This window comes from Perna viridis, chromosome 8, assembly GCF_037379345.1.
Source record: "Perna viridis isolate PV_CMFRI_1.1 ecotype Kerala chromosome 8, ASM3737934v1, whole genome shotgun sequence".
Classification (NCBI taxonomy): domain Eukaryota; kingdom Metazoa; phylum Mollusca; class Bivalvia; order Mytilida; family Mytilidae; genus Perna; species Perna viridis.
The window spans coordinates 1,866,681-1,878,281 of NC_142452.1; the positions used below are offsets into that span (position 1 = coordinate 1,866,681).

Consider the following 11,601-nt stretch of genomic DNA (forward strand, 5'->3'; position numbering starts at 1 on the left):
TGTTTTATTTAGTCACTGAGTAAGAAGACTTCTATGAGACACGTGTTGTATACATGACTTACATAATACACCGAGTTTCTAGAAACAGACCAACTGTATTGTCCGGTCACGTTAATTGATACATATAGTGAAATTTAATTCTTTATTCTAATAATTTCTAAATGGAGTATACAATGTACAAATTATATCCCCTGTCTTTCCCATCTGATTGTTTTTATCGGTTTTGTGATGGTTGTTTTTTGTTTTTTAATTATTATTATTTTTATTGTTATCCTTCAAATGAAATCCACATGTTTAAATTTGTTCTTTTTTCTTTCTCATCAACTCTATGTAATAGTACTTTTTCTTATAGTCTATGGTACCGTATGAACAACCAAGCAGACTATGTTTTTCAATAACTTCGTGTACATATCAAATTAACCTGGTAACCATATAAAACATAAAACAAAATAAGACAGGAAAACTCGTTTTGTCCCATGTTTAAAACTCTGGATGTAATATATACCATATTTTTGACATTTCATTTTTTTATGTAAAGGGAATCAAGTAATCAAGGGAACCGAGATTCTAGCAAATGCAATGAGCGATCAAAGTACCATTCCAAGGAATGATACATATCATGCGAATTTCATATGGTTTTAGGCAATGAACACGTGGTTTAACTTCTTTTTGGTTTAACATTTATTTTCTAAAATTCGATACAAATTCAATATTGATTGGTGTGTGTTGATGAGCCTTCTAAAAATACATTATGACCACGATTTAATGCTGTTAGGTAACTTGACACTACAGTGTTAATTGCCATTTCCTTCTAACTTTAAATAACAACACGAAATATATTACTATATTTATTTGTAAAATGAGATAAAAAGTATAAAACTATATTGCATTCAATGAGTACAAATAAAAACTACATGGATTTCTATGCAGTATAACATACAATTTGTAGAATTTGTTTAATTTAATCTGGTTCTTAGAACTATACTCCCATCTCCAAGTTACTGCTATGGCAACCAACTGAGTTGATATATATGTTGATATCGATGGAATTTAAGACTAAGGAATCACTTAGCTTGCATCATTTTGAATGATCCTTTCAACCCCAATAAAATTTATTCGAGTAAAAGTATGGACGAGCTCGAATATTGCGGCATATATTTTTATAACAGCCTCTGCATTTTCTTCCTCGGTATAAGTAAAACGTTGGCATTTTACATCTAGACGGTATCAAAATTCGCGGACATCTTAATATCGGACAGCCTCTATTTAAATATCCTCTGGTAAACTTGTTTGTATATCGACCTGAAATTGGAAGTAAATATAAGTGGTGATCATAAATATATATATATATATATATATATATATATATATATATATATATATATATATATATATATATATATATATATATATATATATATATATATATATATTTATGTATTTATTTATTTACTTGTGTTTGGTATGCTCTTTTGTTTCTTTTGTCAGTTGGAGTAATTTGCTATTGAAATGGTAAATTAAGTAAAACAGCAACACATCGACGGATTATCTTCTAACTAGTAAAGTAAAATCAAACAACCGATAGAAATTAGAGCGTGTATTTTAGCCACCAGTTATATTATGTTGTTGATACTATGAAAGTAGTTATTCAATGTATACAATGTTAAATCTCTTATGAATAATAGCTACAAAAAGTTTGGATAGAAGTCGAGATAAATTTAAATTGATTTATTACCGAAAATAATATGTGAGAGTACTACATGATGTATTGAACAAAGTGTTTGACAGAAAACAAAAACTCAATTAATCGCCTTCTTACAGTGAGGGACTCTTTGTTCCAACATGTCATATTTTGGTTAACTCGTGATCTAGTTTTAGATTAACAAATAATATTACTACTTACTTTCACTTGAAGCCACAGCAAAAATCAATAAAACAACAATTAACAAGAAACGATTCATGTTTGGAGTTCAATCCTCACTACCAAATATACTAAATTATATGACCTAAAAGTTTCCTTTATATAGGTAGTAGGAGAACCTGTGACATGTTAATTAATCATCTTACAATAAAACAAACAAAAAATACATTAACATTTGATGTTTACTTACAAGGTATTTCTACAGTTCTTGTTTGTGTCATAATTGATAAAACAATAGAATGGTCACTGAATTTCGTAATGCGTTATAAAAAGTTTATTTTATCCATATTATTGTGTTAAGTATATAGAAGTTGTTCGTCTTCCTGGTTAAAACGGGTAGTACATATAGGGTAATATTGGATCAACTTGGCATATCTCATCAAAACAAAAAAATAAAAACAAAAAACAAAAAACAAGACGCAAATTAAAACAAAAACAAAACAAAAGAAAAAAACGAAATATAGTTTTCAGTTATACTAACTGCGAAGAAATATGTAAACAAGTGACCAACGACATTGTCTATCATTAACCATTATATATGTATCATTATAATGTAAAGAGTGTTTCAAGTGTTCATTTAAAGTTTGAAAATTTTCTGAAAAGTTAATAAAAATAAAGAACATTCAGAAAGTGTAACACAATAAGTAAGCTAACGTTTGTAGCTTTTAACATTAAAATTATGTACCTTGTATCATATAGAAAAAAAAACCAATATCTAGCCCGAATGAAAAGTCTAGTCACTCCCCGCAGAAAATAATATAGTCACTGCCTGAAATAGATTTTGAAACAGTGACATAAACCAATTATATCAGATTGAAACAGAGAAATAAACGACTGATGTCAAATTGATACAGTGACATAAATGACTAATGTCAAATTGAAACAGTGACATAAATTACTAATGTCAAATTGAAACAGTGACATAAACGACTAATGTCATATTAAAACAGTGACATAAATGACAAATGACATATTGAAACAAACACATAAACGACTAATGTCAAATTGATACAGTGACATAAATGACTAATGTCATATTAAAACAGTGACATAAACCAATTATATCATATTGAAACAGAGAAATAAACGACTAATGTCAAATTGATACAGTGACATAAATGATTTATGTCAAATTCAAACAGTGACATAAACGACTAATGTCATATTAAAACAGTGACATAAACGACTAATATCATATTAAAACAGTGACATAAACGACTAATGTTATATTGAAACAGTGACATAAATGAGAAATGTCATATTGAAACAGTGACATAAATGACTAATGTCATATTGAAACAGTGACATAAATGACAAATGTCATATTGAACAAATACATAAACGACTAATGTCAAATTGATACAGTGATATAAATGACTAATGTCATATTAAAACAGTGACATAAACCAATTATATTATATTGAAACAGAGAAATAAACGACTAATGTCAAATTGATAAAGTGACATAAATGACTTATGTCAAATTGAAACAGTGACAAAAACGACTACTGTCATATCAAAACAGTGACATAAATGAGAAAGGTCATATTGAAACAGTGACATAAACGACAAATGTCATATTGAAACAAACACATAAACGACTAATGTCAAATTGATACAGAGACATAAATGACTAATGTCAAATTGATACAGTGACATAAATGACTAATGTCATATTAAAACAGTGACATAAACCAATTATATCATATTGAAACAGAGACATAAACGACTAATGTCAAATTAATACAGTGACATAAACGACTAATATCATATTAAAACAGTGACATAGACGACTAATATCATATTGAAACAGTGACATAAATGACTAATGTCATATTAAAACTGTGACATAAACGACAAATGTCATATTGAAACAAACACATAAACGACTAATGTCAAATTGATACAGAGACATAAATTACTAATGTCAAATTGATACAGTGACATAAATGACTAATGTCATATTTAAACAGTGACATAAACCAATTATATCATATTGAAACAGAGACATAAACGACTAATGTCAAATTAATACAATGCCATAAACGATTAATATCATATTAAAACAGTGACATAGACGACTAATATCATATTGAAACAGTGATATAAATGTCTTGTATCACAATGAAACAGAAAAATTTAATGACTTCGACTTATATCATATTGAAACAGTGACATAAATGCCATACATCATATAAAAATAGTGATATAATGGCCGTACTGTAACCGTATTAATTTTTGTGGTGTATCAATTTTCGCTGTTTTCGCAGGAGACAGAAAATCGTGTAAAAATAGTACCCGCCGAATTGTTTTTAAACGTTATATAACGCTAATTATATGGTTTTTTTATACCGCGAAAATTGATACCCTTGTTTGAACCTGCGGAAATTAGCACCCGCGAAATGAATACGTTTACAGTATATCATATTTAAATAGAGAAATAAACGACTTATTTTGTATTGAAACAATGATAATGGTATAAACGACTAATACTGTATTGAAACAGAGACATAATCATTATGTCATATAAACACAATACATAAACGACTGATATCATATTGAAACAGTAAATTATCTAACAACAATATTGCAGCTTGGTAAGCGGTCTGAACTTCATCTTTTCCAAATGTCATCACAACAAGAGCGTGTTCTTCAGAAAATAATCTTAAGCAGTAAAACTTTATTATGATTGACCTTTTATCAAATTGAGATGTAAATTTTCAACCGAATTCATTTAAATCGGACGCAGACTTTTGGAAGCCTTTTTCGTGGGACAGAAATTGTTTAAACACTAATGAAATCATCATACACTACAAATTTAAAACCATTAGATTTAGTAGTGATTTTCATTGCTACAGGTCGCCTGATTATAAATATGAATTTTACTTGTCTCCTTCCTGATTTTTTGGGGTTTTTTTATTGTTGTTTTAATTTGTTTTTATTTTTATTTTTATTTTTGTTTTTGTTAACTTATGTTCGTTACTTTTAAAATGAATAATTCAGATATAACTTCAAGTGTCAATTGAATCCATTTTGTGTTTTCTTTGAAAAATCAATAATTGGTTTTCTTCACACATTTTGATTATTTTGGGTAATAAAATGAAAGCAAAGTGACATTTACTGTCTAATGACGTGACAAAGGAATACATTTAAGGTTGTATTTAACATTTTATAATGTGCTAAATACTCATACATAGAAATAATGATAATTGTTAACATGTTATCTTATAATGATACCTTTATTGTTAAAACCAAAAAGAATTTACTTATCAGAAGAATTGGTTATATTACGGCCATGTGGTGTACCAAACCCATAGCAGACCGTTGACATTGGTTGTCAAATTCGGAGAACATAATTATTTGTGGGAACGATAACCACATTCACTTAATTAAGACATAGAAACACATGTTGACATTTCAAATATTTCCCTTCCCGGGTTGGTAGACGTATTAATTTCTTCAAAGTTCATATTTTTCTAAATACTAACTTTTTAATTAAACCAATGCTAGTTCTTTTACAACATGAATCTTTACATACTTTTTGTTCAGAGCTGTTCATTTCAGTGCTAATGTTTGATTAGAACGAACCTATTACGAATATACCGAACTCGAATCGTTTTCTTACAATGTAAATGCTATTTTAGTGATTCGCTACAAGCAATACGACAAACAAGGTTCAACAAACCTTGTTTAAAGGTTGAATAATCAGTGTTCATTTTATCTGTTATTTTTTAAAGTAAATTGTTGTTTAATATTACATTGTATCTGTGGGCCCGACATTGTGAAAAAAAACCTTCGACTGAAGGGAATTGATAATCAAAATATAAAAAAAATATTTTCGATGCGTTTTTTTTTTTGTTTGTTTTTTTTGTTGAAATGTTGAAGTTTGAAATCAATGTGACAGTCGAAATAAAATTTAGCATACGATAGTTCGGTAACGCAACAATTATTATTAGTGGAGTCCGAGTTGCTCATTTATTTCTGTTTCTTTGTGCGTGTTTTTTTATATGTTCTTCGTTGTGTGTTTCTGTTTTCCCTGTCCAAAGGTTTGAAATAGTATTAAAATAAATATGAGATCATTTTATCTCTTTATTTGAAAACCACAATATACAATAACTATCAAATACTACAAGTAAAGAAGCTATTTATAAACGTCAACTTGGATTTCTGAAGTATATTGCTTATGTTTACATTCATTTAAATATTTATCACCACGTAAATTATTTGTTAAGTTATCCCTATAGAAGCTTCTTTTTACAGAATATTTTAGAGATCCCTAAACAACAGCCAAGGTACAAGTTTCAGAGATCCCTAAACAACAGCCACGGTACAAGTTTTAGAGATCCCTAAACAACAGCCACGGTACAAGTTTTAGAGATCCCTAAACAACAGCCACGGTACAAGTTAAAGAGATCCCTAAACAACAGCCACGGTACAAGTTTCATAGATCCCTAAACAACAGCCACGGTACAAGTTTCAGAGATCCCTAAACAACAGCCACGGTACAAGTTAAAGAGATCCCTAAACAACAGCCACGGTACAAGTTTTAGAGATCCCTAAACAACAGCCACGGTACAAGTTTTAGAGATCCCTAAACAACAGCCATGGTACAAGTTAAAAAGCCCCCACAGTAGCCATTATCCCTTTTCAGGCACATAATCATTTTATAATGACTTTAACGGGCGTCGTTCAATTATCAAAATTAGAATTGTACATGTACAATTAAACACATAAAACTCAACTGCTAAGATCTTATCTAATATTAAAGTTAATATACCATCATCTGATAACCTAAACGATTAAGTTCATCTTTATAAAAAAAACTTCATCACTAAACAAATGACTATCAAAATATATCAAACCATTGTCACGCCTTTAGAAGGATATCTACACCACTTGTGTAATAAGCTTTCTTTTAGTTAGCGACCATCAATAAAAGTTATATCACATCACGTATTGATTTCAAAGTTCACAGATATTGGTAATGAGTGTTAATAATATCTCCTTGAAAGATGTTAGATACGCTCAAAATATGTGTACAATATTACCACTCGATAATCTCAATGTAAAGAAGTTGTCCGTATTCATTGTCAGATTAACCAGTTTTAGCACTATTGAACTTAAGCACAAAACCGCTTCACACATTACGATGTTACAGCATACAGCAGTCCTAGATCATTGCATTACGTCTATATCAACCCCAAAAAAATTTAGTATGTCGGTATGGTGTTGGTTGGACATCCTCGTCATCACAGATATTATGATAGCAACCTCTGCATCTTCGTCCATTTACGTAGTAAAATGTTGGCATTCTACATCTAGACGAAATCAGCACTCGTGGACAGTCCAATATACGACATCCTCTGTTTAAATAGCTAGCAGTAAATTTGCTTCTGAATTGCCCTGGGTGAAAGAATATAGTACATTTATTTTCATTATTCATAACTGAATGTTTCTGTTTTTTATCCAATGCCTGAGAATATTTTTGGAAACTAATATTCTTAACCTTGAATTAATTTGTTTTTTGGTTTGTTTAAAAACCCCATCAAAGATATCCCAAAGTAGTAACTGCTATAAATTTGAAAATTATTTTTTATGAATAATAAATATTAAAATAAAATGTTAATCCATACAAATTATAACTTCCTTACCTAGTGAATAATGATGCATCTAAGTTTGTCTGTCTGAATGTTGTTTTATACTGATGTAAATCAAGAATAAATTAGTTCTATTTCTGAACGAAACATTTACATTACACACTGCCATTTAACATGTTTCACTCACCTTCAATAAATGTGGTTGTGAAAGCCGTTACAGCAACCCAAAATAGAGCTCGATGCATTTTAATGTAACTCTTTGGCAATCTCAACTTCAGATCAAGTATAACTGGAATGTTGTGTTTGGAGTATTCTTTTATTTATATACAAGGTACTTGTAAAATGACAACGAATGATAATTAACCAACCCACTGAAAAAAAAAACATTTTAAATGTTAAACGTAGAAAATTAAGGACGTCTTTTCCATGTTAATGTACACTGATATGATACCTTTAATTTGCTTTCACATTTTTAAGAATTATTTTAATGATTATGTTCATAAAATAACCACAGACAAAAATGTTTTCATCTACTTAAAACAATTCGGCGTGATTGATTATTTCCTAAGTGAATGTATACAGTTGATATTAGTACAAATAAGATAGTATTTGGTCCCCTTGAGGAAACGATTGTCTTACATAAAAGCATATCGGTTTTAAAACGCTGAGTCTAGATAGTCAGAGTATGTTTATAGAGACAAAGGTATATGTTCAAAATTAAACTTCGGGAAAGCAAAGTTTTAATATAAGCAGAAGCAATAATATTAACAAACAATCTTTCAAATGAATGAAATATAAACCAAAATATACTCTCTATATGACGCTTTTATCAGATAAACAATTGTATACATGTAACGAATCACAATTTATGACTAGAATAAATAAAGACCCTTCCAAACATCATTTGGTAGAAAAATTTAATAACACCTTTAGATATTTGGACGACATTTTGGCTCTAAACAAAGATGACTTCAATATTTATACTAAAGATATATACATCCTGTAGAACTGCCTTATAATAAAGCAAATATTGACAATAAAGAATATCCATTTCTTGATCTTAGTATTCATATCGGTAATGGTAAATTTAATAATAACATTTACGATAAAAGGGATGGTTTTTCATTATTTTTGTCAATTATCCGTTTTAAAATGGTGACTTCCCCTTGTCACCATATTATGGTGTTTACATATCGCAATTGGTTCGATTAACTCGTATTTGTCACAATGTTTCTGTTTTAACAAAAGGAATATTTATATAAACGAGAAATTACTACTTCAAGGTTTTCGATATTACATTCTCGTAAAAACATTCACAAAATTGTTCAATCGATACAAGGAACCCGCTCTCAAATACAGATGTATTTGTATAGGAGTAATACGTGCGGGTATCTCTCACTCTTTGTTTTACGGTTATATTCCACATAAAGAACGGAAAGCTTGAAACTCAAACAATAAGTTAACTAAACCGTTGAATATGCTCATTTGTATTGTTGTCAAATCGTTAATGATAGCTTTTTTTTGGTATTAACATTCATTCGTTCATATATAGAAATTAAAACACCATATTTTAAAGAAGTTTTTGGCATGACATGGGTTCTGTCCTTATTGTATTATTTATGATGTACCAAGATTATCATCCTCGCATGAGAAGAATTAGGATTGATTTAAGATACTATGGGGACATAAATTTTTGTAAGTTCGAACAGGTCTGGAACTGGTAATTCACTTTACTGCAAGTAGTCCTTAGTTTGTACATTTGTGTAGTTTATACTCAGTTTATTTCTGGCCTCTGTATGTCTTGTTCTGTTTTCACCTTTAGTTTATTTTTTTTGTTACTTGAGTGTACAGGGGCAACTCTTTCGCTGTACCTGTGTATAATGGTGTTTTGGGGCCAACTTCATGGGGATTTCCTCGTCCTTCATTGAAGACTAATAAATGGGTGGCCGTGGGCCGACATTTTCATCCCGGTGGGGTTGTTGTCTCTTTGACATATACACCGTACCTATTCTAGTTATACAACTATTTCCTATAATAAAAAAAAACTCTGTGTGTGTATTTTGCTGTCAACATAATGCAATTTATTTTGGCTAGCGATTACAACAATCCTTTTGGTTTATGTGTATTTTGTATTCATATGACTGACTATCATTGTAATTAATAGACGTTTTGTCCAAAACATTTGCTAATCTGATGTTTGTTGCATCACAATTTTTTGATAAATATTGTTTACTTATCAATTTGACAATAATGAATTTTTCGTTTATGCTTAAAATCTGTTTTATCAAAATAAACGTACATGTTTTACGTCATATTAAAAGTCATTATTTTTTGTCGACTGATTTTTTTATATTTTTTTTTTATTTCTATTTGTTTTAATTACTTTTATTAACATTTTGTAAGAAATTAAGTGTTAAGTGAAAAATGCTTCTGTGCACACTGTAGAGCCAAATACGTAGACAGATGTAACTATAAACTGCAAATTTTACTAGTAACTGCCATCCAAATATTCTAGCTTCGTAAGATTTTCAATTTTGATCACAAATAGTAGTTGCCAATAAGTCCATATACAATTCAGACGCTGCCTATGGTGAGGTGGTTCATGGTGTAGAAAAACCCACGAATCAGACGATGCTTTTTTGGTCTATATATGCTATGTTTTTATGTGGCAAGAGTCCTTTCTGTATTTATAATGTACTTTTGTGAAAACTACACTTTGACCTCCCACTAAAATCAACCAAAGCAAAACCAAATCAAGAACGATAACTCTTGGAAAATTATAATTCCATGTACAGTCTATATAAATTTTATCTCAAAAGTGTCAGCCCAAAATAAAAAAAACTACGACTGGTAACGTGATCTATAATGGTTTCTTTATGAACAAGAAATAAAACTGAATTCGGTGGGTTATTTACATGTATGACCACATCCTGTCTGATTTTTACAGTGACTTATTTATTAAAAAGTGCAAAGTAAAACTGTTCATATTTCAATTAAACACATTCCATGTGGATGTACCGGTAAGTAAATTAGTACTAACTAAAGATTCATTTTCAAAGTTTTCAGTACTGAACACATACGCACGCAGTCTGCGTCTTTTGGATGTACCGACAAAAACAATTCGTCTTTCTAAGATACTTTATTCTCAAACAAAAAAAAAAACATAAATACAACAGAAGTGTTGTATAGTAATGCTACAACCTTGTCTGTCTATCTGTCCCTAAAGAAATAAAAAGTCCTTGTTTTTTCTTGTTATTTTACAACTCTGTTGACGTTTCTGTTATGTTGGAATCTTTACATTTATTCAAAATGTGTACTTAGACCCAAAAAGTCAAATTCCAGATTCAGTTTTCACATCAAAATTAAAATCATGGATATTTTCTGTATCAATGTGAATTTTCCCTATAAAGATTTAAATGGGTTTCAAAATTTCCTGTTGGCCTGTGGCGGAATAGCAATATTGACACAAACAAGATAAGGAAACGTTTTTTGAGAAATATCTATTTTTCACCCAGTCTAACGTCTATATGTCTAGAAAATAACCACATTTCTTATAGGGTTCATAATGAGTGAAAATTGAGTAACGCAAAATATCAACACAAGTATCATACTAAACAAGCTTCGGCAAGCTTATTATGATGTTGAAGTTTTAAAAAAGCGAGTTGATATTCTGCAATATTCAAATTTCACGATCTGAAAGTTTTAAAAAAGCGAGTTGATATTATGTAATATTCAAATTTCAAGATTTATAAATTCTTTTTCTATGATTACGCTTGTCATAGCGGAAATTTTATCGATCGTCCGTCTATGACGTAACCAGTTATTACAGGAGAAAAAAACATAAGAAACGTCACCTCGTTTTGGACATATCAAATTTTATTGACAATATGCGTCACATTCACACAGCAACCAAAGTTTCATATCGTTAATTCATATCACATCGTCCATGAAGTAGATAAAACGACCAAATCAGAGAGAATATATCAAACATTTCTGTATATATAATAGGTTTAACAGTTTACCTTTTATGCGGCTTGGTAATCAATTTTCAATTAAGAAATGATCTAAATGGCAGAACCATAT

General features: G+C 29.7%; 2 long non-coding RNA genes across 2 annotated transcripts; both read right to left on the reverse strand.

Moving 5' to 3' along the window:
- Nucleotides 1-835: 835 nt before the first annotated feature.
- On the reverse strand, nt 836-2,883 carry LOC148608900 (uncharacterized). The gene is made up of 2 exons (XR_015914516.1): nt 1,904-2,883; nt 836-1,302 (listed from the first exon to the last, which is right to left on the reverse strand). It is a non-coding gene; the product is annotated as an uncharacterized LOC148608900 (long non-coding RNA).
- Nucleotides 2,884-6,666: 3,783 nt separating this feature from the next.
- Nucleotides 6,667-7,865, reverse strand: LOC148608901 (uncharacterized). Its single transcript, XR_015914687.1, has 2 exons — nt 7,706-7,865; nt 6,667-7,324 (listed from the first exon to the last, which is right to left on the reverse strand). It is a non-coding gene; the product is annotated as an uncharacterized LOC148608901 (long non-coding RNA).
- Nucleotides 7,866-11,601: the final 3,736 nt, after the last annotated feature.